The following is a 25,969-nucleotide window of genomic DNA, read 5'->3' as shown; positions in this document are numbered from 1 at the left end:
CATATGCAATTCCATTATGCACTTAAATACTAGACAGTATTGAATGCTGAAAGCATTGAATTGCTTGAAAAGTTTTTCTCAGTGGGCCTCAGACCCAAAGTCTGCAATAATAACGATTTATAATGTTTGGGGAGGTTGTAAATGTACTTAAAAGTATTCAACCCATTATAATTGTGTTTGCTGCTTCCTGGCTTGTGCTGTGTCCTGAGACATGGCAATCATGGTGTGTGGAGGCCGATGGTCAGGGGCCAGCACCTGGAACTGAAAGTAGCTGACTTGGATAAGGCAAGTTTGGGACTCAGACCCAGCAGCAGTACCTGGTGAAGGTCTAGCCTGGCAACCTGCATGTGGTGTCTCAGCTGGATGGTGCCTGGGGGGTAAGTGTAAGGCATCCAGGGGTCTGACCTGAAGCGGGGTGGAGGTTACTTGTTACATTTGAAGGGAACAAGCAATGAGAGTTATCCCCAAGGAAGACTGGCTGTCCACAAGGCATGTCTCCCCAGGAATGCAGGAGGCCCATTAGCCTTACCCCGGTCCTTGGCTTTTCAGGCTCAGAATGTGATTGTTCGTGTTCTCAGAAGTATTTGAGTGAGAGGACTCACTCACACAAAATTCACCAGGGACTGATGATTAAAAACCAAAATACCAATTTATTACTTTACAATAAGAACTCAAAGCAGAGTAGATAATTCGCTCCTCTGTGCAGCCTATTCTCTATTCGCAGACAAGTCTTCATGGGAGCCAAATTACAATCAGGAGCTTCTCAGGGAGCAGGGGAGCAGGGGAGCAGGGGCTGTTAGGAAGAGGAAGCTGATGTGGCAGCCCCATGAGCCCATCCCCTTCACGGGACATCCTGCCCCATGAAGAGGTTTCCGCTCTCTGGCGATAGAACATCTTCTCCTGTGCACAGGGCAGCAGACACAGGGCCGAAATTTACTCTTCACTTGCTCTTTTCTCTGTTCACGTTACTGATCATTCTCCTTCTTCTTGGCACACTATTTCTAAGGTAGTCCAGCATCTTTCTAATTTTAATCAGGTATGGCTGGCCTGAGAGCTATTCTGGCTTTTGATAATAAATTGGCGTAATTATGTTCCAATCTGCTAAGTGTTTGTTTTGGAATTTAGCTGTCAGAGATGATCCACTTTCCAAGTTCATGGTGTAGGGAAGTTGTGGAAGAAAGAATCCCTCATTGTTGAACTGAAGCACTACCTGCAGTGAGTAGTTCAGTAAAATGATAAGGATGCCAGGAAGGGCCATGTTTAAAGACCTAAGACCCAGGAAAGCATGCAACAGGGCTAAAAACACCATTATATTCATTTATGCATCACTTTTGGCATCCCAACTCCATGAGGCACAACCTGATCTATGATTAGGTTCAGTACTGCAGATGGAAGACAGCAAAAACATTCCTTCCCTTACCCTTCTCTCCTTCCTTCCTTTTCTCCATTCCTTCCAACAGTTAAGGTTTAATGGCTTCCATAGGTAGTCACTTAAAATACAACCTGCCAAGTACTAATTCTGATTAATAACAATTTGCATTGTGTACCTGAAACATTCCGTGTTTACCTGATATTGTTGGCATTTGTTTGTCATGCTCAGATTCTATCTTGGAGACTTGCTTTTCATTTTTGGAGTAGTTTTATTCCCCCTTATCTGTCAACTCCACCTTGATTTACTCCTTCAGAGATTTTTTTGCTATTGTTTACCTTCTTTTGGTCTCCTTCTTTCCTCCCAGTGGGATGATGCTAGATGGATGCTTCATTTTCTTTACCGATTGCCTCCCTGAAACGTTTGCTTCAATTAGAGGAATTGGCAAATCTAAAAGGTTCTTAAATATTTCAGAAAAATAAATGGCAGATAAATTTCTTAAATAGTTAATTGTTGGAACTTCCACTTCTGGGAAGATAGAGTAGATGTAGTTTTCCCTATTACCCCCACTAAGTACAACTAACAACCCTGAACGTTATATGTAAAAAATATATATACATAAGATGACTCTGAAGAGTAGGGAGAAGAAAGCACTGTCTAGGGATGTGGGAACACAAGAAGAGCATCATGGTGGGTTCTCTAGATTTTCTTTTTTGCCTCCTTTGTTCTAGACTTGGAGCTAAAGAAATCAGCAACCTGTAAACACCAACGGACATAGATGAAAAGAGCCCCAACAAAAGCCGCCTTTCTCTAGACAAAGGCTCAGGCAGGGAGCGGTAGAGCCAGATAGAAAAGTTTAAGATAACACGTGCTCTACTGCTGCACCCAAACACCACAGAAAAAGTGATGGCCAACCCAGGTGAATGGGGAGCCTAGACCTCCACTCTTATCGGGACCCTCAATCCCTGCGTGGGGTGGTGTCAGAAGAGGCAGAGTAGAGAGCTTGGACTTCTACCCCTGCCAGCCAGCAATGAGACCCCCCTTCCCAGGGTCATTTGAGGTCATGTGGGAAGCCTGTACTTCCTACACACCCAACAGGAATAAAGGTTGTGTTGTAGGAGGCCTAGTGGAGACTCAGGACTTTTGCTGCCGTTCTGAGGAGTACCGAGGCCCTGGGGGGTCGATGGAGGCTATGTGGGGACAGTGTGGGGACAGTAGTGAGGCACTCCTGCTACTCGCAGTCAGAGTGGTGTCTGCAGAGGTCTAGTGGGAAGCTAAGCCTCCCCTCCCTCTTCTGTCCAGCAATACTGAGGATCCTGTCCCCTGTAGGGGTTATAACATAGTTGGGAAATGGGAAGGGGAAATGTGCACTTCTACCCCTATCTGGTGCTAATGAGGCAGCTCTCCCCACCTGCTTCTACTGAAGTGGTGTCAGAGGAGGCCAGAAAGGCTTAAATAAGATCCAGAGTCTCATAAAACACCCAAAGTATCCAGGTTTCAAAACCAAACTACTTGCCACATCAAGAACCAGGGAAATATCAACTTGAATGAAAAAATGTAATCAACGGTGCTAACACTGAAATGTTGGAATTATCTGACAAAGATTTTAAAGTAGCTATCACAAAAATGTTTCATTAAACTATAAACAAATGCTTGAAACAAATAAAAAAAGACAGTTTTATTAAGTAAATAAATAATATAAAAAAGAACCAAATGGAATTTTTGTAACTGTAGAAATGTAATAATCCAAAATTTAAAAACCAAGTTGGTTGGCTCTTTAACAGAAGAATGAGTATGAGGAAGGAAAGAATCAGCAAATGTGAAGGAAGAGCAATAAAAATTACCCCATCTGAAGAAAGAGAAAATAGACTGAAAGAAAAGCCTCGGGGTCCTTTAGGACAATAACTAAAAATCTAATTTGTTGTTGTTGAGAGAGGATCTTGCTCTGTTGCCCAGGCTGAAGTGCAGTGGTGTGATCACAGCTCACTGCAACCTTGACCTCCTGGGCTCAAGAAACTCTCCCACCTCAGCCTCTTAAGTAGCTGGGACTTAGAGACATGTGACACCACACCTGGCCTTTTTTTTTTTTTTTTTTTTTAACTTTTAGTAGAGATGAGGTATTGTTATGTTGTCCAGGCTGGTCTCAACTTCCTGAGTTCAAGTGATCCTCTTGCCTTGGCCACCCTAAGTGTTGGGATTACAGGCATGAGCCCCTGTGCCTGGCTGAAATCTAACATTTGTGTCACTGCAGTCCCAGAAAGGCAGGAGAAAGAAGCTAAGACTGAAAAAGCATTAAAGAAAAAATGGCTGAAAACTTCCCCAATTATTGTAATTTTTTTTTTTTTAGAGACAGTCTCTCACTCTGTCACCCAGATTGGAGTACAGTGGCACAATCATAGCTCACTGCAGTCTCAAACTCCTGGGCTGAAGTAATCCTCCTGCCTCAGCTTCCTGCATAGCTAAGACTACAGGCATACACCACTGTGCCCAGCTAATAACTTTCCAATTTAGACAAGATTCACACATCTACAGATTTAAGTAGCTGGAAGAATCCCTTAATAGGTCACATCCAAATATATCTACATCATGACACATCATAGTCAAACATCTAAAAACTAAGGACAAAACATCTTGTAAGTCACAAAAGAGAAAAGATATTTTACATGTAGAGAAAATAAAATTCAAATGACAATGATTCCTCATCAGAAACTACAAAAACCAGAGGAAGGGGCACACCATTTTTGAAGTCCTGACCTGAAAGAAAGCAATTGTCAACCTAGAATTCTATACACTGAAATTATCCTTCAGGAATGAAGAAGAAATCAAGATGAATGGGAAACTGTTACCAGCAGTTCTTTCCTAAAAGAACGGTAAAAGAAGTTCTTTACAAAGAAAGGAAAAGATACGAGAAGGAAACTTGGAACATCAGTGTATCAGTCTGTTCTCACACTGTTATAAAGAACTACCCAAGACTGGGTAATTTATGAAGAAAAGAGGTTTAATTGATTCACAATTCTGCAGGCTTAACGGGAAGCATGACTGGGAAGCCTCAGGAAGCTTGCAAACATGGCAGAAGGCAAAAAGAAAGCAAGTGCTTTCTTCACATGGCGGTGGCAGGAGAGAGAGCGCGAAGGAGGAAGTGATGCACACTCTTAAATAATCAGATGTCGTGAGAACTCACTCATGACACAGCACCAGGGGAATAGTGCTAAACCATTAGAAACTGTCCCCCGTGATCCAATCACCTCCCAGCAGGCTCTCCTTCAGCACGTGAGGATTACAATTCAACATGCAATTTGGGTGGGGACACAGAGACAAACCATATCAATCAGGAAGGAAGAAAGAATAATGGAAAGAGAAAAATATGCATAAATACAATACATGTTTCCTCTCTTGACTTTTCTAAATTTATGTGATATGTAAAGCAAAAACTATTGTGCTTACTGATGTGTACCTAAATGTGTATAGAATAAATATGTAAGACAATTGTAGATGTGTGATGGTAAAGAGAGGTAAATTTTCCAAACCTCACTTGACCTGGTGAAAGGTTGACACCAGTAGACTGTGCTAAGATATATATATATCTCCCTAGAGTAACCATTAAAAAAGCTACACAAAGAAATAGAATAAAAAGCATTGTAGATAAATCAAAACAAGGTTCTAAATGAATATTTAAATAACTAACAGGAAGGAAGGAAAAGAAAAACAGAAAGGAAAATCAGAAAAGATAAATGGAAGACAAAAATGGAAGACTTCAGATGTCAATAATATTACGTTTAATATAAATAGTCTACATACACCAATTAAGACAGAAATGGACAATAATTGATTAAAAAATGACCAACCATATACATTCTATAAGAAACTCGGCCGGGCGCGGTGGCTCAAGCCTGTAATCCCAGCACTTTGGGAGGCCGAGACGGGCGGATCACGAGGTCAGGAGATCGAGACCATCCTGGCTAACACGGTGAAACCCCGTCTCTACTAAAAAATACAAAAAACTAGCCGGGCGAGGTGGCGGGCGCCTGTAGTCCCAGCTACTCAGGAGGCTGAGGCAGGAGAATGGCGTGAACCCGGGAGGCGGAGCTTGCAGTGAGCTGAGATCCGGCCACTGCACTCCAGCCTGGGCGGCAGAGCCAGACTCCGTCTCAAAAACAAAAACAAAACAAAAAAAAACTCATACCATGTTCATGGATTGAAAGATTTAACATATTAAAGATGCTAATTCTCAAATTGAGGTTTAATGCAATTCTTATACAAGTTTAATGTGATTCCTATCAAAATTACAAAATGTGATGTGTTTTTGGTGTGTATGTATACACTTTGCTATGTCTTACTTGGTGGATTGACTCTTATAATTATAGATATCAATGGACTTATCCTAAAATTTGTAAGGAAATAAAAAAGAACTTAAATAACTAAAATAATTTTGGAAAAGAATAATAAAGTGGGAAGAGTCAGTCTACTTGATTTCAAGACTTACTATGTAGCTTTGGTAATTAAGACTGTGTAGTATTAGTGAAGGAATAGTTATATAGACAAATGGAACAAATTCAAGAACTGAGAAGTAGCCCCACACAAATATGTTCAACTGAGTTTTGGCAAAGGTGCAAACGTAATTCAATGGTGGAAGGATATCCTTTTTAGCAACTGATGCTGGAGTAATTGAACATCCATAGACCAAAAGGTGAACCTCAACCCAATTCTCACACTTTATACAAAAATTATCTCATAGTTAATCACAGACCTAAAAGTAAAATTTAAAATGATAAAACTCCTAGAAAAAAATAGGAAAAAAATATTTGATATCTAAGGCTAGGCAAACGGTTCTTAGACTTGACATTAAAAACACAATTCATAAAAGGAAAAAAATAATAATTTAAACCTCATTAAAATTTAAACTTTTACTTTGCAAATGGCCCTGTTAGGATAACAAACAAAAATGAGAGAAAATATTTGAAAACTACATTTTAATCAAAGTACTAATATCTAGGATATGTAAAATTTTTCAAAACTCAACCATTAAAAAGCTCATTTAGAAAATATGCAAAGGCATGAGTAGAAATCTTACCAAAGAGGATATACAGATGGCAAATAAGCATATGAAAGATATTCAACATCTTTAGCCATTAGTTTAATGCACATTAAAGTAACAAATGCTGTTGAGGATGTGGAGAAACTGGAACACTTACACATTGCTGATGGTAATGTAAAACAGTGCAGTTACACTGGAAAATAGTTTATTAAATGAAATAAAAAATGAAACGTGCAACCAACATGTGACCCAGCAATTGTATTCTTGGCCATTTATGCCAGATAAATGAAACTTCTGTTCACGCAAAAGCTGGTACCTGCATGTTCATAGTGGCTTTATTCATAATCATGCCAAACTGGAAACAACCCAGATCTCTTTCAGTCAGTGAATGGTTAAACTAACTGTGCTGTGTCCGTACCATAGAATACTACTTGCAGTAAGAAAGAACGCACTGTTTACATTCACAACAGCTTGGATGAATCTCTAGAGAATGATGCTGGGGAAAACGTTCATCCGAAAGATTGCACCTCGTAGAACTCTACTTATAAAGAATTATTAAATGATAAAATTATAGAAATAGACAATAGATGAAGTTGCCAGAGGTGAGAGGGAGGCCCAGAGGAGTGTAGATGTGACTATACAAGGTATCAAAATAGATTCTTTGGTGATGAAATTGTTCTGTATCTTGAGTGCACATTGTCTATATCATGATTGTGGCAGTGCGCTATTATTTTGAAAGAAATTATCATTGGGTAATCTGGATAGAGTACATGGGTCCTCTCTGTATTATTTCTTAGATCTACATGTAAGTCTAAAATTATCTAAAAATTAAAAGTTAAATTTAAAGAGTTAATTATTATAAATAATGAATTGATTCTAATACAAATTTTGTATAACTCTGGGAAGAATTTACTTTGGAGCTGTTTGTCTCTTATTCACCTTACTCCTAGTCATAAATGAGTGTTTTTCCATTTGAAAGTTTCTAGTTTTTATTTTTAGAGTTAATTAATTTACCCATTTGTCAAGCGTTAGCTCTTCATAGTATTGAATTAAGCAATTTTAATTAGTAAAATAAAAATAATAAAACTTAGCAGTGTTTCAACCTATGAGGTTCTGAAAATTGATTACAATTAGAATTTTAGATTTTTTCTTCCCCAAATTATATGAATTTCAGATCCTAGTGTTTGTTATCTTTATATTTTATTTTTAAAGATGATAAGTACAGTTTTGCTTTACTCATATTCCACTGGGAGAAAAAACATCTGGTCTCATCAAGGAGCAGAGGAAACATGGAAAACAGCAAGTTATGACAAACAGAGGAGGTAGCATTACACAAAATAAATGGAACTGCAGATAAGAGCGGATCTCTGTAGTTACTATACTCTTCTGCCTGTGGAGTTGCAAGTGTCATTTTTCTGCACAGCAAGAGTGATCATAGGCTGAGCACAGAGGCTCACGCCTGTAATCCTAACACTTCAGGAGGCTGAGGCAGGTGGACCGCTTGAGCTCAGGAGTTTGAGACCAGCCTGGGCAACAGAGTGAGATCCTGTCTCTATAAAAAATAAGCAAACAAAAAAATTAATCAGGCATGGTGGCACACGCCTGTAGTCCCAGCTACTTAGGAGGCTGAGGTGAGAGGATCGCTTGAGCTCAGGAGGTCAAGGCTGCAGTCAGTTATGATTGTGCCACTGCACCCCAGCCTGGGAGACAGAGTGAGATCCTGTCTCAAAAAACAAACAAACAAAGAAATCCCAAAAACCAACAACAAAAAGAAAGAAACCGAAACACACAAAAAAGAAAGTGCCACCAAAAATTATCTGCAGAGAGTTAGCAACACACGGTCAGGGTGCTCTGGGAAAAAGCTATTACTTTGGTGCAAAAGTAAGTGCTGGTTTTGCCATTACTTTGAATGCCATTACTTTGAATGGCAAAACCAGCAATAACTTTTGTACCAACTAATGTTCACAGCGCGTAGGGAATTCAGTTACATTCGCTATGGTCATCATGAAGTGGAAAGAAAACTGAGATCGAAACATATGAATGGCTAGCGCAAGTTTACCCAGCATGTTAGAAAACTACTGCTCCTTTCCTGCTGTTTTCTTTCCCTAGCACTGTAAATAACCTGAAAACCGCCCATTCATCACAGCATGGATTTGAAACCTAGACTGAGTAATGACGCCCATTCAGCTCACTTGACTCCTGGGTTCTTCTTGTGTGGGAGAAAAATGGGATTAAAACATGGGCTTGTAAACTTTCTGGTATTTGTAAAACAAAAATAGCCACGGATCTGTTTCTTTCTAATGTATTCTCGTTTGTGCATTTAAAAAATCACTCTTCAAATTTTGTTTTTTCGCAAGTTTAGCAATAAGAACTAATACACATGTAACACGACATCAGCAAGTGATTTGAGATTACATGAGAATGCTCCATTCGTTTATTATTTATTTTATTGACTGGCCTTAATGGAACTGGCATTCTTTATAAAAATGTTTCTATATCCTGTGACGGGAACCTTCAAGTGATTTCATCATCGTTCAGGATCATCCCTTAAGGTTCTAGAAGTCAGTATTGGTGAAGCACTAGATTATGTAGAAACAATGTGAACTGGGGTGGTTAAAGGTTGAGTATGAATGTGATTAGAAATGTTAGAAAGCTACTCAAATACATTGAGATTAAGGGAAGAGACCCTGGCTACACGATCAAATAAGGCACGTATGTGCTTGTCTTCTGTCACCTGAGGAGGTGACAGAAGTAAGAGTAAATATGTAAATTATCTGGAACATATTAACATTAATTATTTCTAAAGACATTGTATTCTGATGTTTCACATTTACTTGTGTAGAAAAGTTAGAATTATTAATACTAGAAGTCATAAAATGGAAATCAAACATTTCTGATGCCTCATCAGTAAGGCATGTTGTTGTTTTCTTTTTTTCCCCCAAGTATTTCACTATTCTTGCTGGAGGCACTGATGAATGGCCTGGCCTGGAACCTTCACAGAGGCATGGGGTGCTTAGATAATAAAACAAAATTCTTTGGCGGGGAAGAGATTGTTTATGCTTTTCTTTTATTGCTTACTAAAGGCCAACATTCTACTTTAGAGAGATCAATATTCCTGAATTGCAAACTTTTTAGAAGCCTAAAGGAAATGAATCCTTGTCGAGCTAAATGTTAACCCTCTCCCTGTTATTGAAAAGAGCAAAGCTGTTTTTCCCCTACATTTTTTTGTTATTATTTATTATTAAGTTCTAGGGTACACGTGCACAACATGCAAGTTTGTTACGTATGTACACATGTGCCATGTTGGTGTGCTGCACCCATTAACTCATCATGTACATTAGGTGTTTCTCCTAATGCTATGCCTCCCCCATCCCCGCCACAGGTCCCGGTGTGGGATGGTTCCCACCCTGTATCCAGGTGTTCTCATTGTTCAATTCCCACCTATGAGTGAGAACATGCAGGCCGGGCGCGGTGGCTCAAGCCTGTAATCCCAGCACTTTGGGAGGCCGAGACGGGCGGATCACGAGGTCAGGAGATCGAGACCATCCTGGCTAACACGGTGAAACCCCGTCTCTACTAAAAAATACAAAAAAAAAAACTAGCCGGGCGAAGTGGCGGTTGCCTGTAGTCCCAGCTACTCGGGAGGCTGAGGCAGGAGAATGGCGTGAACCCGAGAGGAGGAGCTTGCAGTGAGCTGAGATCCGGCCACTGCACTCCAGCCTGGGTGACAGAGCGAGACTCCGTCTCAAAAAAAAAAAAAAAAAAAAAAAAAAGAGAACATGCGGTGTTTGGTTTTCTGTCCTTGCGATAGTTTGCTGAGAATGATGGTTTCCAGCTGTATCCATGTCCCTACAAAGGACATGAACTCATCCTTTTTTATGGTTGCATAGTATCCCATGGTGTATATGTCTCTCATTTTCTTAATCCAGTTTATCATTGATGGACATTTAATTTTGCTCTGCTTTAGAAGAAAGAAGAGGTAATGCCTCAGGAGCCCAGGACTGGTTAGCTTTAGTTTTGTATTGCAACCAACCCTTTCTTCCTCTCTTAAAAAATATAATCCGGGTCTGGAGCTCTTAAGAACACAGTAAGATGTGAGTATTTGCTAAGCATTCAAAGGCCCCCCCAATCTCACATGTGTCCCTTATCTCACTGGGCCATGACTAAATTACCTCTTCTTTCTGAAGGCTTCAGCTTAAGCGTTATCTGTAGGGCACCTTCCCTGGCTCCTTAGAGCCCTTGGCCTTCCTGGCACATGTTCTCAGAGCTGCCTATTTTTCTTCTGTCACAGCACTTCTTATTTTATTCTTAATATTCACTTAATTTTGTCTTCTCTGCTACTCTGTAAACTCCATGAAAGCAAAGACTATGTCTAATTTGTTTTTAAGAACAGTGTTTTGTGCAGATTAAGGCACCTGATAAATATATGTATTGCAGGACTGAGTGAGAGTCATTAACCAGGCTCGCACTATGCCCAAGGCCCTTGAAGCCTAGGTGGGCATCACTACACTCACCTCAGACATGAGGACATGAAAATTCAGAGAGCTGGCGCAATTTTCTCTGGGTTTGCAATGAGAGGTAATTCTGGTATTTTCAAACCCAACCCTATACATCGCCCAAGTGTATGTTTCTTTTGCTATAAAATGCTTCTTTCAACATTTTCCTAAGCTCCAGATAGTTTTGGGAGGCAGGACATAGGAGGCCCCTGGTTTCCCATTCCCTGTGGTCTTGTTGAAAACACTGGCCAGAGAAGTCTTCTTGCTCACTCTCAACTAAAATTATGTCAATGGGCGGTAGACTGAAGGTGGCACTCTCATCCTCTGGCTAACTCATAACTTTCTCTGGCTGTTGCAGTGGACAACCAGAGAAAACTTTCTGGGCCCTGGCTTGGGGTGGGAGCTTTACAGTGTGAATTAAAGACTGGGGCCTCATTTTGAAATGCACTAGGATACACTAGGACCACAGATTGTCAACAGCATCACTATCCTGGAATATGTTAGAGTTTGAGAGTCCCAGGAGAAAAGTAAGCCTGTTCCAGGCTACCTCCCAGCCTCAAAGACATACAGAAGACCTAACCAGAGCAGGTTTCTACTTAGTTCAAATGAAGCTCTGTGGCCCCAGGGAGTCCAGATCTGGCCCAGCACCTGTTTGCTATGGTCTGCAAGATAAGAATGGTTTTTATTGTTTTAGAATAATTGGAAAAATGTCAAAAGAATAATAATATTTCATGACACAAGAGAGCTATATGAAATCCAAGCTTCCGTGTTCATGAATAAGGTTTATTGGTACATAGCCACACCCATTTACTTACGTATTTTCAATGGTCAGTTTTGCACTAAACGCTAGAGTTGAGTGACTGCAACAGAGAATACCTACCCTGTAAAACTTAAAATATTTACGGTGTTGAGCTTTAGAGAAAATGTTTGCCAATTCCTGCTCTAGTTGAACATTATAAAGAAGAAATCCATACCGTTAATCAGACGGCAAGGTTGTCTCGCCCAGCAATCTTTCCATTTAAAAATCTTCAACTACTAAAAGTTAATAATCTGGAAAACATTTTCATTGGTTCCAACAATAGCAGTAACCACAAGTGCAAATCTCTGTGTCTCTCCAACCTTTAGGAGGCTGAGGCAGGAGAATGGCGTGAACCCGGGAGGCGGAGCTTGCAGTGAGCTGAGATCCGGCCACTGCACTCCAGCCTGGGTGACAGAGCGAGACTCCGTCTCAAAAAAAAAAAACCGGAGTTGGGGGGCGGTTCCAAGATGGCCAAGTAGGAACAGCTCCAGCCTCCAGCTCCCAGCGTGAGCGCCAAGCCACAGTTTTTCTCATCTTGTGGGCTGGGGTCACATGTTCCCAGTTACCACGTCAGAGGATGGTACCATCACTGCGTCTGTGATCAGAACTTAGGCATAAGCTACCTCCACTCTCCCACATGCAAAACTACTTCTCCAGGTTGTGGGTAAAGGAAGTGTTTGAAGACTGGGGTGCCCGCCGGTGTGAACCGAGAGATGGGAGGAGTGATGCCAGCAGAGATCGAAGAGACATGTGTGATTCTGGTCATGCTGAATCTTATGACCCACGTAAGGGTTTGAAATTTTACACGAAAAACAATGTAACAGTATTAAACTGCTTTAAGCAGGGAAGTGTCATAATATGGTCCTTATTTAAAATATGTAGTTGGGCTGCTCGTGGAGGATATGTCAGAGAAGGATAGACTAAGGAGCCTAGTTGGAGGCATTGCAACAAACCAAGCAAAAGATGCTAAGGTCTGATGTTAGAATGATGTTAGTGGAGACTTAAGTGGGCCGATTTAAGATGCGTTTTGGAGGACTATTGAAAGGACTTGAGAAAGGAGGTGAATAATAATGTTACTTACTGGGATTAGAAGTTTGGAGGAAAGGGAATTGATAGAAAAATTCAGGACCTCTATTTTTGGTATCTAATGTTTGAAGGTCCTATTAGACATCAAAATGGTATATTAAGTAAATAGTTTGTACTGGAAATAAACCAACAGGAAACTGGAAAATAAACACGGTAAACTGTCTCTCTAGTTGCCATAGCAGGAGCTACTGGTATCAAGAACCAAAAAGAATGGGCTTAAATGGCCTCGCAGGGACAGGAGTTCAGGTATGTCCTGTGATGCAAGGCTGATTGCTGAGCTGGAGATCTTATATGGAACTTGGACTTTTGAAATACCATCAGTGAAAGAGTGAAAAGAAAATTTTACTTTTGCACAGTCAGATGACAAATGAATTTGTCTCTCTCAGCCTGAGTTCTGGGTGCAAATGAAGAGTCATACCTGAGAATTTGTAACCACAGGCCTATCTTCATGTAGTTTGTGGTTTGAATACATATTGCCTGCTTGATTTAGTAAACCATAAACCCATAAGTCCAATTAATATTTAAGCATAGTTTATGGAGCCAGATCCAGAAATACTCAAAACAGTCAAATCCAGAAATATCTTTGATCAGACTAATCCTCTTGAACATAACAATTATAAACTCTGAATGAAATACTTTTTAAAGCGCAACTATTAGAAGTCACTGAAGAATAAGCAAAATCAGGAGGAAACTGATTGAACCTGGAGGAAATTTGACCCTGGAGGGAAAAAAAATTCACTGAGAGCTACATTCACACCATTTTTGTCCTAAAAACCATCCCTAGTGCACACATTGTGGTGATAGCTAGAATTCAAGCGGAAAAAACAGTACTGTTTCATTCAGATAATATGTGAAAATATGGAGTTCAGGGTTGTCAGAGAGACTGGAAATGGAGGAAAAAAATCTTGAAAGGAGGGAGATACAGAGGAAAGAGCACACAAATCAAATATCTACTACCCACGTATATTTGGCTTGCCCATGAGCTGTGCAAGAGAATACTAGGAGGTTGGAAGAAAGCAAAAACATTAAGGCTGAAAAATCTAAGCAGAATTTTAACTGCTTCCCATCACAGGGGAGGCAGAGTTTGATGTTTGAATCTTGTCAAGTTAAAAGAACTTGGCCTTTCCACTGAAATCCAAGAGAGACCATAACTTAGGAAAAACTGTTATGTCCCAACAATAAAGATGAGTTCTAAGATGAAAAGAAAACCTGGACATTTGGTATGATAACAAAAATGTAGCCTCCACATGTGCAGGGTGATGAGTAAGTAATTAAACTGCATTCAAGAACAAAAGTAAACACTCTTCAGAATAGAATAACAAAGTCAAGAATCTCTGTAGTGTCAACCACAATGACCAGTATACAACTTAAAATTACTACACATGGGAAAAATTAGGTAAAGGATGACAGAATCAAGAGGAAAAGCAGTCACTAGGAACAGACTATAAAACCTCTCCGATATTAGAATTAATAGATAAAAGAATTTAAAGCAAAAAGGTTTTAAAGCCAAAAATTTAAAATACAAATTGTAAAATCAAATGTGAACTTACAGCAAAAGATAGTCACAGCAAGTGAATAGGTATGGTATCCTGGTAAAGAAATGGAAAATATGCAAAAAGTCAAATGAAAATAAAATGAAAAAAGTGATTTAAATTGAAAATGAGATGAATTGGACTTAACAGCAAATTAGAGAAGGCAAAAAAAATTCAGTTTGAAGAATTATCAACAGAAATCATCTAATTTGAAGAGAAAAAAAGATTTAGAAACACAGACTCAGTGACTTGTGGGGCACTTTCAGACAATATGGAATATTCTGACGGGTATAATTGAACTTCCCACAGGCAAAGAGGGAGATAATGGAGAATAAAATTAATTGAAGAAATAATAGCCCCCAACTTACCAAGTTGTGTAACCCTTCATTACCTCGTAGATTCAGGAAACGCATAGAACTCCAAACTCGGTAAGTGAAAAAGCAAACAAATTAACCACACCACATCTCCACATAGCATGGTCAAAATGCTAAACCCAAAATTCAAAAAGTTGAAAAGATTTCAAATTATCAATCTATCATCACGCTTAGAGTAACTAAAAAACCAAGAACAAAGTAACTCCACAGGTAGCAGAAGAAAAGAAATAACTAAAATCAGAGCAGAACTGAATAAAATTGATACCTAAAAATGCAAACAAAGGATCGACAAAACCAAAAGTTGGTTCTTTGAAATGATAAACAAGATTGATGCACTACCCTATATTTACAAAGAAAATCAGAAATGAAATGAATCATCAGAAATGGAAAAGGTGACATTACACCTAATCTCACAGAAACACAAAATATCCTCAGAGACTATCACGGACACCTCTATGCAAACACACTAGGAAATCTGGAGGAAATGAACAAATCCATGGAAACGTACAATTTCCCAAGGCTTAATCAGTAAGAAATTGAAACACTAAACAGACCAATAGAGAGTTTCAAAATTGAATCAGTTATAAAATCTACTAACCCCCCCCCAACAAAAGCCCCATATCAGATGAATTCATGGCCAAATTCTACCAGATGTACAAAGAAGAGCTGGTACCAATCCTACTGAAACTATTCCAAAAAACTTAGAAGTAGGACACCTCCCTAACTTATTCTATGAAGCCAGCATCACCCTTATACTAACCCTGGCAAAGACACAACAACCACAAAAAAGAAAACTACAAGCCAGTATTCCTGATGAACACAGATGTAAAAATCGTCAACAAGATACCAGCAAACCAAATCTAGCAGCATATCAAAATATTAATTCACCATCACCAAATAGGCTTCATTCCTGAGATACAAGGTTAGTTCAACATATTCAAATCAATAAATGTGATTCACCACATAAACAAAATTAAAAACAAAAACCATATGATCATCTCAATATACATAGAAAAAGCTTTTGATAAAATCCAACATTCCTTCATGATTAAAAAAAAAAAGGTCAAGAAACCAGACATTTAAGAAATACATACCAAAATAACAAGAGCCATCTATGACAAACCCACAGCCACATCATACTGAATGGACAAAAACTGGAAGCATTCCTTCTAAGAACTAGAACAAGACAAGAATGCCACTCCCACCACTCCTACTCAGCATAATACTGGAAGTCCTAGCCAGAGCAATCAGACAAGAAAAAGAAATAAAAGGCATCCTAATGGGAAAAAAATGGCTGAAATTCCTAAAGTTGGTGAATACCTTTAACTAAACAGATCCAAGAGATCAATCTTGAAGAAGGTGAATGTAAAGAAACTAGACTACACATCATAATCAAATTTCCAAAAAAGTAAAAATGAAGAAAAAGTCATGAAAGCAGCCAAAAAATAACTTAGTACATACAGATAAACAACGATAAGATTGGTGGACAATATTTCAACAGGAACAATGGAAGACAGGGGATGTTGGAATGTCACAAGAGACTGAAAGAAAAATAAAACTGCAACCAATAATTCTATATCCTTCAAAACTATCTTTCAAAATTGAAGTATTAAATTAAGCCATTTTCAGATGAACAACAACAAAAAATTTCACTGCTAGCTGCCACTACACTTCAGCCTGGCAACAGAGCAAGACTCTGTCTCAAAAAAAAAAAAAAATCATGAAAAAACAACCACAACCCAAAGTGTCTACAGGCTGGTTGCGGTGGCTCACGCCTGTAATCCCAGCACTTTGGGAGGTTGAGGTGGTCGGATCATGAGATCAGGAGATCGAGAACATCCTCGCTAACATGGTGAAACCCCATCTCTACTAAAAATACAAAAAATTAGCTGGGCTTGGTGGTGGGCACCTGTAGTCCCAGCTACTCGGGAGGCTGAAGCAGAAGAATGCAGTGAAAAACAGGAGGCGAAGCTTGCAATGAGCTGAGATTGCGCCACTACACTCTGGCCTGTGGGACATAGCGAGACTCTGCCTCAAAAAAAAAGAAAGTGTCCACAACAAATACCCATGCTGACAGGACGTTTGACAGAAGCCCTTGATTGCCAACCAGTGATGACCACTCAATATTTTAAATTAGAAAACTGCTTGAGATGGCTGCCAGGTAAACTCTTTTTGAGAGACCACTGTTAGCCTTTTATTGATCCCTGATAGAAACTGTATCTATTACTGAATGACACAAATTATTTTGAAACCTGGAATACTCTGCATGTAATGGGTTATATCAGATGAATACTCTAATTGGGAGCTAACTGCACAAAGGAACTGCATCAAAAAGAAATGGTGTATTCAAGAATGTGTCACAGGGGAATCCACTGAAGGAACCCATTGCAAACACAAGCAAGTGGCAGCGCTGTCTAGGAGCCCCACATGCATCTCCCTGATGACTTACTTAACTTCACATCTGAATGAGTATCCCCATAAGATTAATATTGCAGGATCCCCAAAAGTAGCACAGCTTACACAATGTAGCTCAGATGTGGAGGGCCCACACTGGTCTCAAAGTTGGCTGCATTGCAGCCTGCTCATGGCTAGACAATTATTGAAGGGAAAGATTCATTCACTCAATGGACAGAATTCAGAGTGGCGTTCATAAATATATTAACAAAACTAAGTGATATTAACAAAAATGAGGTATGGATTGATATTGACTCTTGGGCCACAGCCAATAAATTGATGATATGATCTGGAATATGGGTCTTAGATGACTAGAAATAAAGAGAAATCATAGTAAGGGGTACAATGTTATGAACATTATAGGCTTTGTAAGCCAGCTTCCAACGTGGCCCCAAATAATTCCTACCTCGTGGTATTTACAATCTTGTGTGGTTCCCTCGCTTGTCATATTAAGGATGGTCTATGTGACCAGTAGAGATAACTTACTCATTTGGTCTCCCTTGTGTCAGTCATTCCAGAAAAAGCCAGCTACAGTGTGATTTCCAGCCTTATTTAAAGGCCAGCATCGTGAGAAACAACAGCCATTCAAGTGGGATGAAAAGCAGATCCACCAGCCACCACACTCAAGCCTTCAGGACTGCAGCCATAACAGACAGCTTGACCACCACTCCATGAAAGCCTCTAAGGCACAACCACCCAACTAGGTTGCTACTGAATTTCTTTTCCTCAGAAATTATGTGAGAGAATAAGTACTATTATCTTACATTGTTTTGGGGGATAATTTGTTGCACAGCCGTAAATAATACAGATATAAAAAGAAAAAATCAAAGTGTGTCATGTTGATACTCAACAGTAAAACTTTCTTTCACATTTGGAAGGGAGGCAATAAAAGAATGTTCTAGTCCTCCCTGGAGGTGGCCTATTATGTACACAAGGTTAGTGGTCATGGGGGCATTCAAGCAAGTTAAGAAAGGCAGATCTCTCTGACTACCTCTCAGGCTCAATATGAGACTTTTATTATTTTTTCCTATAAGTTAACTATAGACTAAAGGATTTTATGTACTGAGAGGATACAGTTAGGCGGTGGACTCCACTGGCCTTTGCCTGTGGCCCCAGAAGGATAGGGATGGGTTTTGAATGTGCTGAACACTTATTTTGGAGTTGGATTTGGTAATGGGAGCAAATGCTTTGAATATCATCAGATGATTAGAAAAATAAATTTTATTTCAATTTAGATCCTCTACCGAGGTATCTTCATATCAAGGACCCTGTTTCACTGAGGATACAATGCAACAATAGGCTAAAGTGCCACATACAATAGATGTATATATTATACCATCCACAGAACGGTGTATTATTAGAAAACTAGCACAGACAATCAAAACACCTGCTTACTAAATTGGGGAAATGTGTTGAAATGAAGGATTAAAGGAATGGTTTGTATGAATAAATGAATACGTGTCACAACTTCACATGTGTGACATTAAGACAGATCATTGGACCAATTGAAAGATATACTGGAAATGAAAGAAGAGGGAAGGGAGAAGATATTGTCAGTTATGTAATCATTTTTACTCATTTTTTATGGATACATAATATTTCACTTATTTATGGAATACATGTCAGTATTTGCTATACACATAGAATGTGTATTACTCAAGTCAGGGTACTTGGGGTATCCATCATCACCTTAAGTACTTAACCATTTAACTGTTGTAGACAGTTCAAGTCTTCCACCTACTTTGAAATATACAATGCGTTGTTGCTAACTATATTTACCCTACTCTGCTATCGAACATTAGAACTGATTCTTCCTATCTGACTGTACATTTGAATCCATCAACAAACCTCTCTTCATCCCCATCTTCCACCCTACACCCTCCCTGGTTTCTGGTATCTATCATTCCGCTCTCTACCTCTGTGAGATCAACTTTTTTAGCTCCCACATATGAGTAAAAACATGTGATGTGTGTTTTTTTGTGTCTTGTTATTTCACTTAACATAATGACCTCCAGTTACATCCATGTTGCTGCAAATGACATGGTTTCATTCCTTTTTGTGACCGAATGGTATTCCATTGTGTATATATTGCGAAAGGAAAATAAATCCTGGGGCTCCAAAATCACTAAGCTAAAGGGAAAAGTCAAGCTGGGAACTGCTTAGGGCAAACCTGCCTCCCATTCTATTGAAAGTCATCCCTCTGCCCACTGGGATAAATGCCTATATGATTGCCTCCTTTGGAAAGGCTAATCAGAAACTCAAAAGAATGCAATCATTTGTCTCTTACCTACCTATGACCTGGAAGCCTCCTCCCCTCTTTGAGTTGTCCCACTTTTCCGGACTAAACCAATGTTCATCTTACACATATTGATTGATGTCCCATGTCTCCCTAAAATGAATGAAACCAAGCTGTGCTTGGACCACCTTGGGCACATGTCATTAGGACCTCCTGAGGCTGTGTCATGGGTGGGCATCCTTAGCTTTGGCACAATAAATTTCCTAAATTGAGAACTGCTTCAGATATATGGGGTTCACAATATACACCACATTTTCTTTATCCATTCATCCTTTGATGGGCACTTAAGTTGAGTCCATATCTTGCTAGTGTGAATAGTGCTGCAGTAAACATGCAAGTGCAGGTATCTCTAATAAACTGATTTCTTTTCCTTTGGATAAATACCCAGTGGTGGGATTGCTGGATCATATGATAGTTCTATTTTTAGTTTTTTCAGAAATCCCTATCATGTTTCTCATAGTGGCTACACTAATTTACATTATCACCGATGGTATATGTGTTCCTTTTTCTCTGCATCTATGCCAGCATCTGTTATTTTTTGTCTTATCATAGCCATTCTAACAGGAGTGATATGATATCTCTTTGTGATTTTGATTTGCATTTCCCTGATGATTAATGATGTTGAGCGTTTAAAAAAAAATACTTGTTAGCCATTTGTATATCTTCTTTTGAGAAATGTCTATTCATGTCTTTTGCCTACTGTTTAATGGATTTACTATTATTATTATTTTACTGTTGAGTTGTTTGAGTTCTTTGTATATTCTGGATATGAGTTTCTTCTCATATGAACAGGTTGCAAATATTTTCTCCCATTCTACAGATTGTCTCTTCACTCTATTGATTGTTGCTTTTGCTGTGTGGAAGGTTTTTATTTAATATGGTTTCATTTGTCTATTTTTGTTTTTGATGTCTGTCCTTTTAAAATCTTAGCTATAAAAAATGTGCCTAGACCAATATATTGAAGTGTTTTCACCTAGTAGTTTTATAGTTTCAGGTCTTATATTTAAGTCTTTAATTCGTCTTGAGTTGATTTTTACACATGGTCAGAGATGGAGGTTCAGCTTCATTCACACTCTCTTTAATAAATGGTGCTAGGAAAATTTGATATCCATATGCAGAAGAATGACACTGTACTGTAGCTGCTTAGGGTTTGGGGGTGTGAAACCCAGTGTTCTCTCTCTCTCTGGGGCAATGTCATTGCATAGTCTTTAGAAAACTCACTCTGTCAGTTTTCTGGCCATGAGGGTTGAGGAACTCCACCATGGCTAGGATTGCAGGAGTCCCCGATGGGAACACTGAGCATCTCTTTTCCTTTTCCTGCTTTGAGGAGTCTCTCCAGGCTCCCAGTCAATCCTGGCCGAGTAGGCTCCTGATCCCTCTCCTTTATTTAGGTGTTTCCTGTCACTTCTCTTTTGAATTCCAGTGTTCTCTCTTGGATCATCTATTTGAAGTGTGATTACCTACTCAATATTTAAGTTCTTCTTTGTGGATCAGGTGAGTATGAGATATCTCTATGGAGTTATCTTGAAACCCCTCCTCAAAAATTTCCCTTTTCTTCACTTGACCTCATAAAATGGGTCCCAGATTGCTTCTAGAATTTCTATTGCTAAACGAGACAAAATGGCAATGCCTTTGAATATAATTGCCTAAGTTCCGAAGGGCATGATAATTGTCAACTTTCCTTCCTCATCTGAAGATCTTTAGGCTCCTGTCTACCTAGCAGATGAGATAATCCTATATGCTTATGTTTATCCAATTGTTCCCGGAGTCATTGGGGATGAATGAAAAGGAAAGTATAGGTTTGATTTATATGGCTACTAGCTTTATGGGCTAATCCTTTTGTTGTGCCTAATAGTTCTATATTGAGGAGGGCATAGGTAAATGTAATAATAAGTGGAAAGAAAGTAAATGATTACTGAGGGAAAGGAAATTAATATTTGCATAATGGAATATTGCTTTAGTGTCCATGAGACTAGTTCAGGATTAGAAAATAGTATTATCTCTTAGTTATATTCCATATGTCACCTTCAAATAAAGCCAGATTATCAGACAGGACAAAGAGCAAACATATCCAACTATATGCTATTTATAATAAATGTACTTTGAATAGTACGAAGAGGCAAATAGTTTGAAAGTAAAAAGAGTGAAAAACATATATTATGAAAACGGTAAGTAAAACAAAGAAAAATTATATTAGTATTAAAAATATATGGTAAGGAGTTTTGCTACAGAGAGATTTTTACTATGATATTTAATTTAGCAGAAAGAGATAACACTGAAACATATGTGTGTCATAACGGAGTCCAAAATATATTAAACAAAACTGTCAAAACTAAACGAAAAAATGGAAAAAGGACCAATTATAGTGGGAAATTTCAATACTCCTTTCTTTGTAATTGATGAAAATAGACAATCAATAAAGACAGAGACTTGAACAACACTACCAAACCGGTTGATCTAAATAACATGGATGGAATCCTCCACCCAACAACGAAAAAATACTTATTCTTTTCTGGTGCACATGAATATTCATCAAGATAAACTATATACTGAGACTGGGTGTGGTGGCTCATGCCCGTAATCCCAGCACTTTGGGAGGCCGAGGCAGGCAGATCACGAGGTCCAGAGGTCGAGACCATCCTGGCTAACACAGTGAAACCCTGTCTTCACTAAAAATACAAAAAATTAACTGGCCAAAGAAGAAATCAAAAGGGAAACTAGAAAATATTTTGAATTCAATAACAATGAAAGCACAACATATCAAAAGTTATGAGATGTAGCTAAGATAGTATTAGAGGGTTCATTTATTGCTTTAAGGAATATTTATTGCTATAAGAAAGAAAAGCATAAAATAATTATCTAAATTTCCATCTAAGAAAGTAAATAAAAGAAAGCATATTAAACCAAAGGGAATTCCAATATCAGGAGTAAAAGAGTGGACATCCTTCCAGTTTCTATAGATAGTGAAAGAAAAATGAGAAAATCTCATGACAACTTAAATGAAATAGTAGTATTTTTAAAGAAACCACACTTACCAAAACTGACTTAGGAAGAAACAGACAACTGAACTGTCCCATATCAATGAAACATATTGAATTCATAATTTAAAATATTCACAAATAGAAATGTCCAGACTCAGCTGGCTTCATTGGTTAATTCTATCAAATATTTTAGGAGGAAAAAAAAACACTAAAGCCATAAAAGCTGTTGCATAAAATTGAGGCAAAATAACCCTTCTCAACTCATCTTACAAGGCCAGTATTATCCTCGCACCAAAGCCAAAGAAATAAAAGAGAATAGAAAAGACAGAGAAATGTCCCCCACGAACATAAACACAAAAATCCTTAACAACATATTTTCAAAGAAAATGATACAATATACAAAACGTAATAAGTTATAAACAACTGGGTTGCATCTCAGGAATGCAAGATTGTTTAATAGTTGGCAAATAAATCAATATATTTCATATTAACATATTGACAAATCATAATATTTCATATTAACAGAATTAGGGAGAATAAATAGGATTTTTCTCAATTGGTCAAAAAAGCATTTCATAGAATTTGACTCAAACAGTAAAACTCTTAGCAAACTAGAAATAAAAGATAACTTCCTCAACCTGATAAGAGACAGATATGAAAAATCTATAACCAATATCACACTTAATGGTAAAAGACTGAATACAATGTTCTTGAGATTATGGACAAGCCAGAATCCCCTTTCAACACTGCATGGGAATTTCTGTAAGGTCAGAAAACAAAGCTAAGGGAATACAGATCAGAAATGAGCAAAATTAACTTTTTTTGTAGTTAACATGTTAATGCAGGCAGAAAATCCAAGGAAATCCACAGAAAGAAAGCTAAAGATAAGAAGTGACTTTAGCGAGGTACGAAAAACAAGGTTGAGGTTAAAAATACCATTGATTTTCTATATATCAGTAAGGAGAACACCTATTGGATGTTGAAATAAGGAACAACTCAGTTGTCAAAGCAACTCTGTTTACAAAAGTACAGATAAAATTCCTTTGAATAAACTTAAGAAAAGACGAGTGAAAAGTATACATCTTGTTCACTGAAAACTACAAAAATTTTTTGAGAGAAATCAAAGACTTAAATAAATGGAGAAATAGATCATTGTATATATTGTAAGACGTGACAGCTAAGGTAGTAATTTTCCCCGGAGTCAGCAAGTTTTTGTAGCAATTGTCAAGGGAGGGGCACCAAAATTTATACGAAATCAAAGGACCTAGAAAAGCCAAAAATATTTTAGAAAGAAAAACAAAGTCGGAAATTATATACCTTTTGATTTCAAGGCTTATTATAAAGCTACAGCAACCAAGACAGTGTGATATCGGCTAAAGGATTTTCTGCCTGCATGAACATGTTCCAACATAACAAAATAGAGTTGGAAATAGACCCACACATATATGTTCAATTGATTTTTGACAAGGGCTCCAAGGTGAAAGCAGGCTCCAATGGTGAAAGCAAATTCTTTTCAAAGACTTGGTCTAAAGCTGTCAAATATGTGAATTATTAAAAAAAGCGGGGACAAAAGCAAAACTTCCTTAGACTACATCTCACATAATTCACAACTCTTAACTCAAAATGTATCGTAGTCAACATATAAGATCCATACATTTTTCAGAAGGAAAGAGAAGACAATTCTCATGACCTTGAGTAGACAGTCTCTTAAATTGAGCCCCCAGCTCCTGCCAAATGAACCATAAAGTAAATAAAAAGATGAAGTAGACTTTACTGAAATTTAAATTTTTTTCTTTAAAGTAAGAAAATGAAAAGGCAACTCTCAGAGTAAATACTTACCAAACACATATCTGAAGAATGACTATTATCAAGAACATATATTAAAAAAACACACTCACAACTCAAAAATAAGACGCAAGCTTTTAAGAAATATTAGCAGAGGATTTCTTTTTTTTTTTTTTTTTTTTTTGAGACTGAGTCTGGCTCTGTCGCCCAGGCTGGAGTGCAGTGGCCAGATCTCAGCTCACTGCAAGCTCTGCCTCCCGGGTTTACGCCATTCTCCTGCCTCAGCCTCCGGAGTAGCTGGGACCACAGGCGCCCACCACCTCGCCCGGCTAGTTTTTTGTATTTTTTAGTAGAGACGGGGTTTCACTGTGTGAGCCAGGATGGTCTCGATCTCCTGACCTTGTGATCCGCCCGTCTCAGCCTCCCAAAGTGCTGGGATTACAGGCTTGAGCCACCGCGCCCGGCAAGCAGAGGATTTCAAGAGACATTTCACAAAGTAAGTTATGTAAATGACCAATAATGTGAGAAGTTGGTCAATATTACTAGTTTTCAGGAAAATGAATATTGGAACCACTAGGTACTCCCTAGAATAGCTAAAACTTTAAAAATAAAACACAAAATGTACAATCCCAAGTGTGAGAAAGGATGTGAAGCAACCATAACTCACGCATTGCTTGTGGGAAAATGGTGGCACCACTTTGGAAAACAGTTTTGCAGTTCATTTTATAGTTAAATGTATACTTACCTTGTTATTCAGTAATTCCGATTCTAGGCTTTTATGCATGAGAATGTGTACATTCATACTAAGACTTGGATGTATTCACACCAGCATTATTTATTGTAGTCAAAACTGGAAACAACCCAAATGGCTGTCAACTGGAGATTGAGTAGATAAAATACAGTATAGTCTTAACATGGAGAAACACTCAGCTGTAAAAACGAATGAGCTACTGATGCACCCAACATGGAGAAGTCTCACAAGCGTCACACTAAACTGCATGTACTGTATGATTCCATTGATAGAAAATTGTAGAAAAGCCAAAACTGTAGTGATCAACAGTTCATCAGAGCTTGCCTAAAACAGGAGTGGCAGTGGGGATGGGGAGATGGGGAGGAGGGACGACAGTGACAGCAAATGAGGAACACGTCTGGGTGGAGGAAATGGTCAGTATTTGGAGTGTGATTGGGCTGTATGACGATGTGCATTAGCCAAAACTCAACAAACTAGACACTTGAATTATTAGACCCCAGCAAAACGATTTAAATATGGGTGGCAAAAAAGTTTACAATAATACAAATACTAAACATTAAAACTTGAGAGTTGTAACTACAGTGACATTTCCAGAATTTTATATAGATTTAGAGGGTTATACTGTTAATAAAAAACATACTCGTGGATTATGGGCTGATATCATGATTTACAATCAAGCAACATGAGAAATGGGGGAATTAGCTCTCACAGGAAAGGGCTGTAATCAGCCGAAGCCACAGCTCTGAAGAGTCAGCTCAGTGGTATGGTGGCGTTGGGCCATTTTCTCCTCCTGAAGCTTCTGTTCTCTGAAGCTGGTACTATGGAGAATTCTCAGACCAGCTTCATTACTTTTGATGAATTATTCTATGGGGCTAACTGGGTCTTAGGATTCAGTTGACTGTTATGGCTGCTGGAGGAGGAATGTGGCATACAACTGGAACCCTCTGGAGACAGAGGAATGTCTCTCATCAAGATGTGTTAGAGGAGAGAAGAGCCAGAGTCCAAGAAGTG

General features: G+C 38.6%; 1 long non-coding RNA gene across 1 annotated transcript; it reads right to left on the bottom strand.

Moving 5' to 3' along the window:
- Positions 1-1,083: 1,083 nt before the first annotated feature.
- On the bottom strand, positions 1,084-11,836 carry LOC112611284. The gene is made up of 4 exons (XR_003116626.1): positions 11,781-11,836; positions 11,476-11,562; positions 1,568-1,783; positions 1,084-1,210 (listed from the first exon to the last, which is right to left on the bottom strand). It is a non-coding gene; the product is annotated as an uncharacterized LOC112611284 (long non-coding RNA).
- Between the last annotated feature and the right edge of the window lie 14,133 nt (positions 11,837-25,969).

Source organism: Theropithecus gelada, chromosome 18, assembly GCF_003255815.1.
Source record: "Theropithecus gelada isolate Dixy chromosome 18, Tgel_1.0, whole genome shotgun sequence".
Taxonomy (NCBI): Eukaryota; Metazoa; Chordata; class Mammalia; order Primates; family Cercopithecidae; genus Theropithecus; species Theropithecus gelada.
The sequence above is the reverse complement of the archived record's forward strand: the minus strand, read 5'-3'. Positions and strand labels throughout refer to the sequence as shown.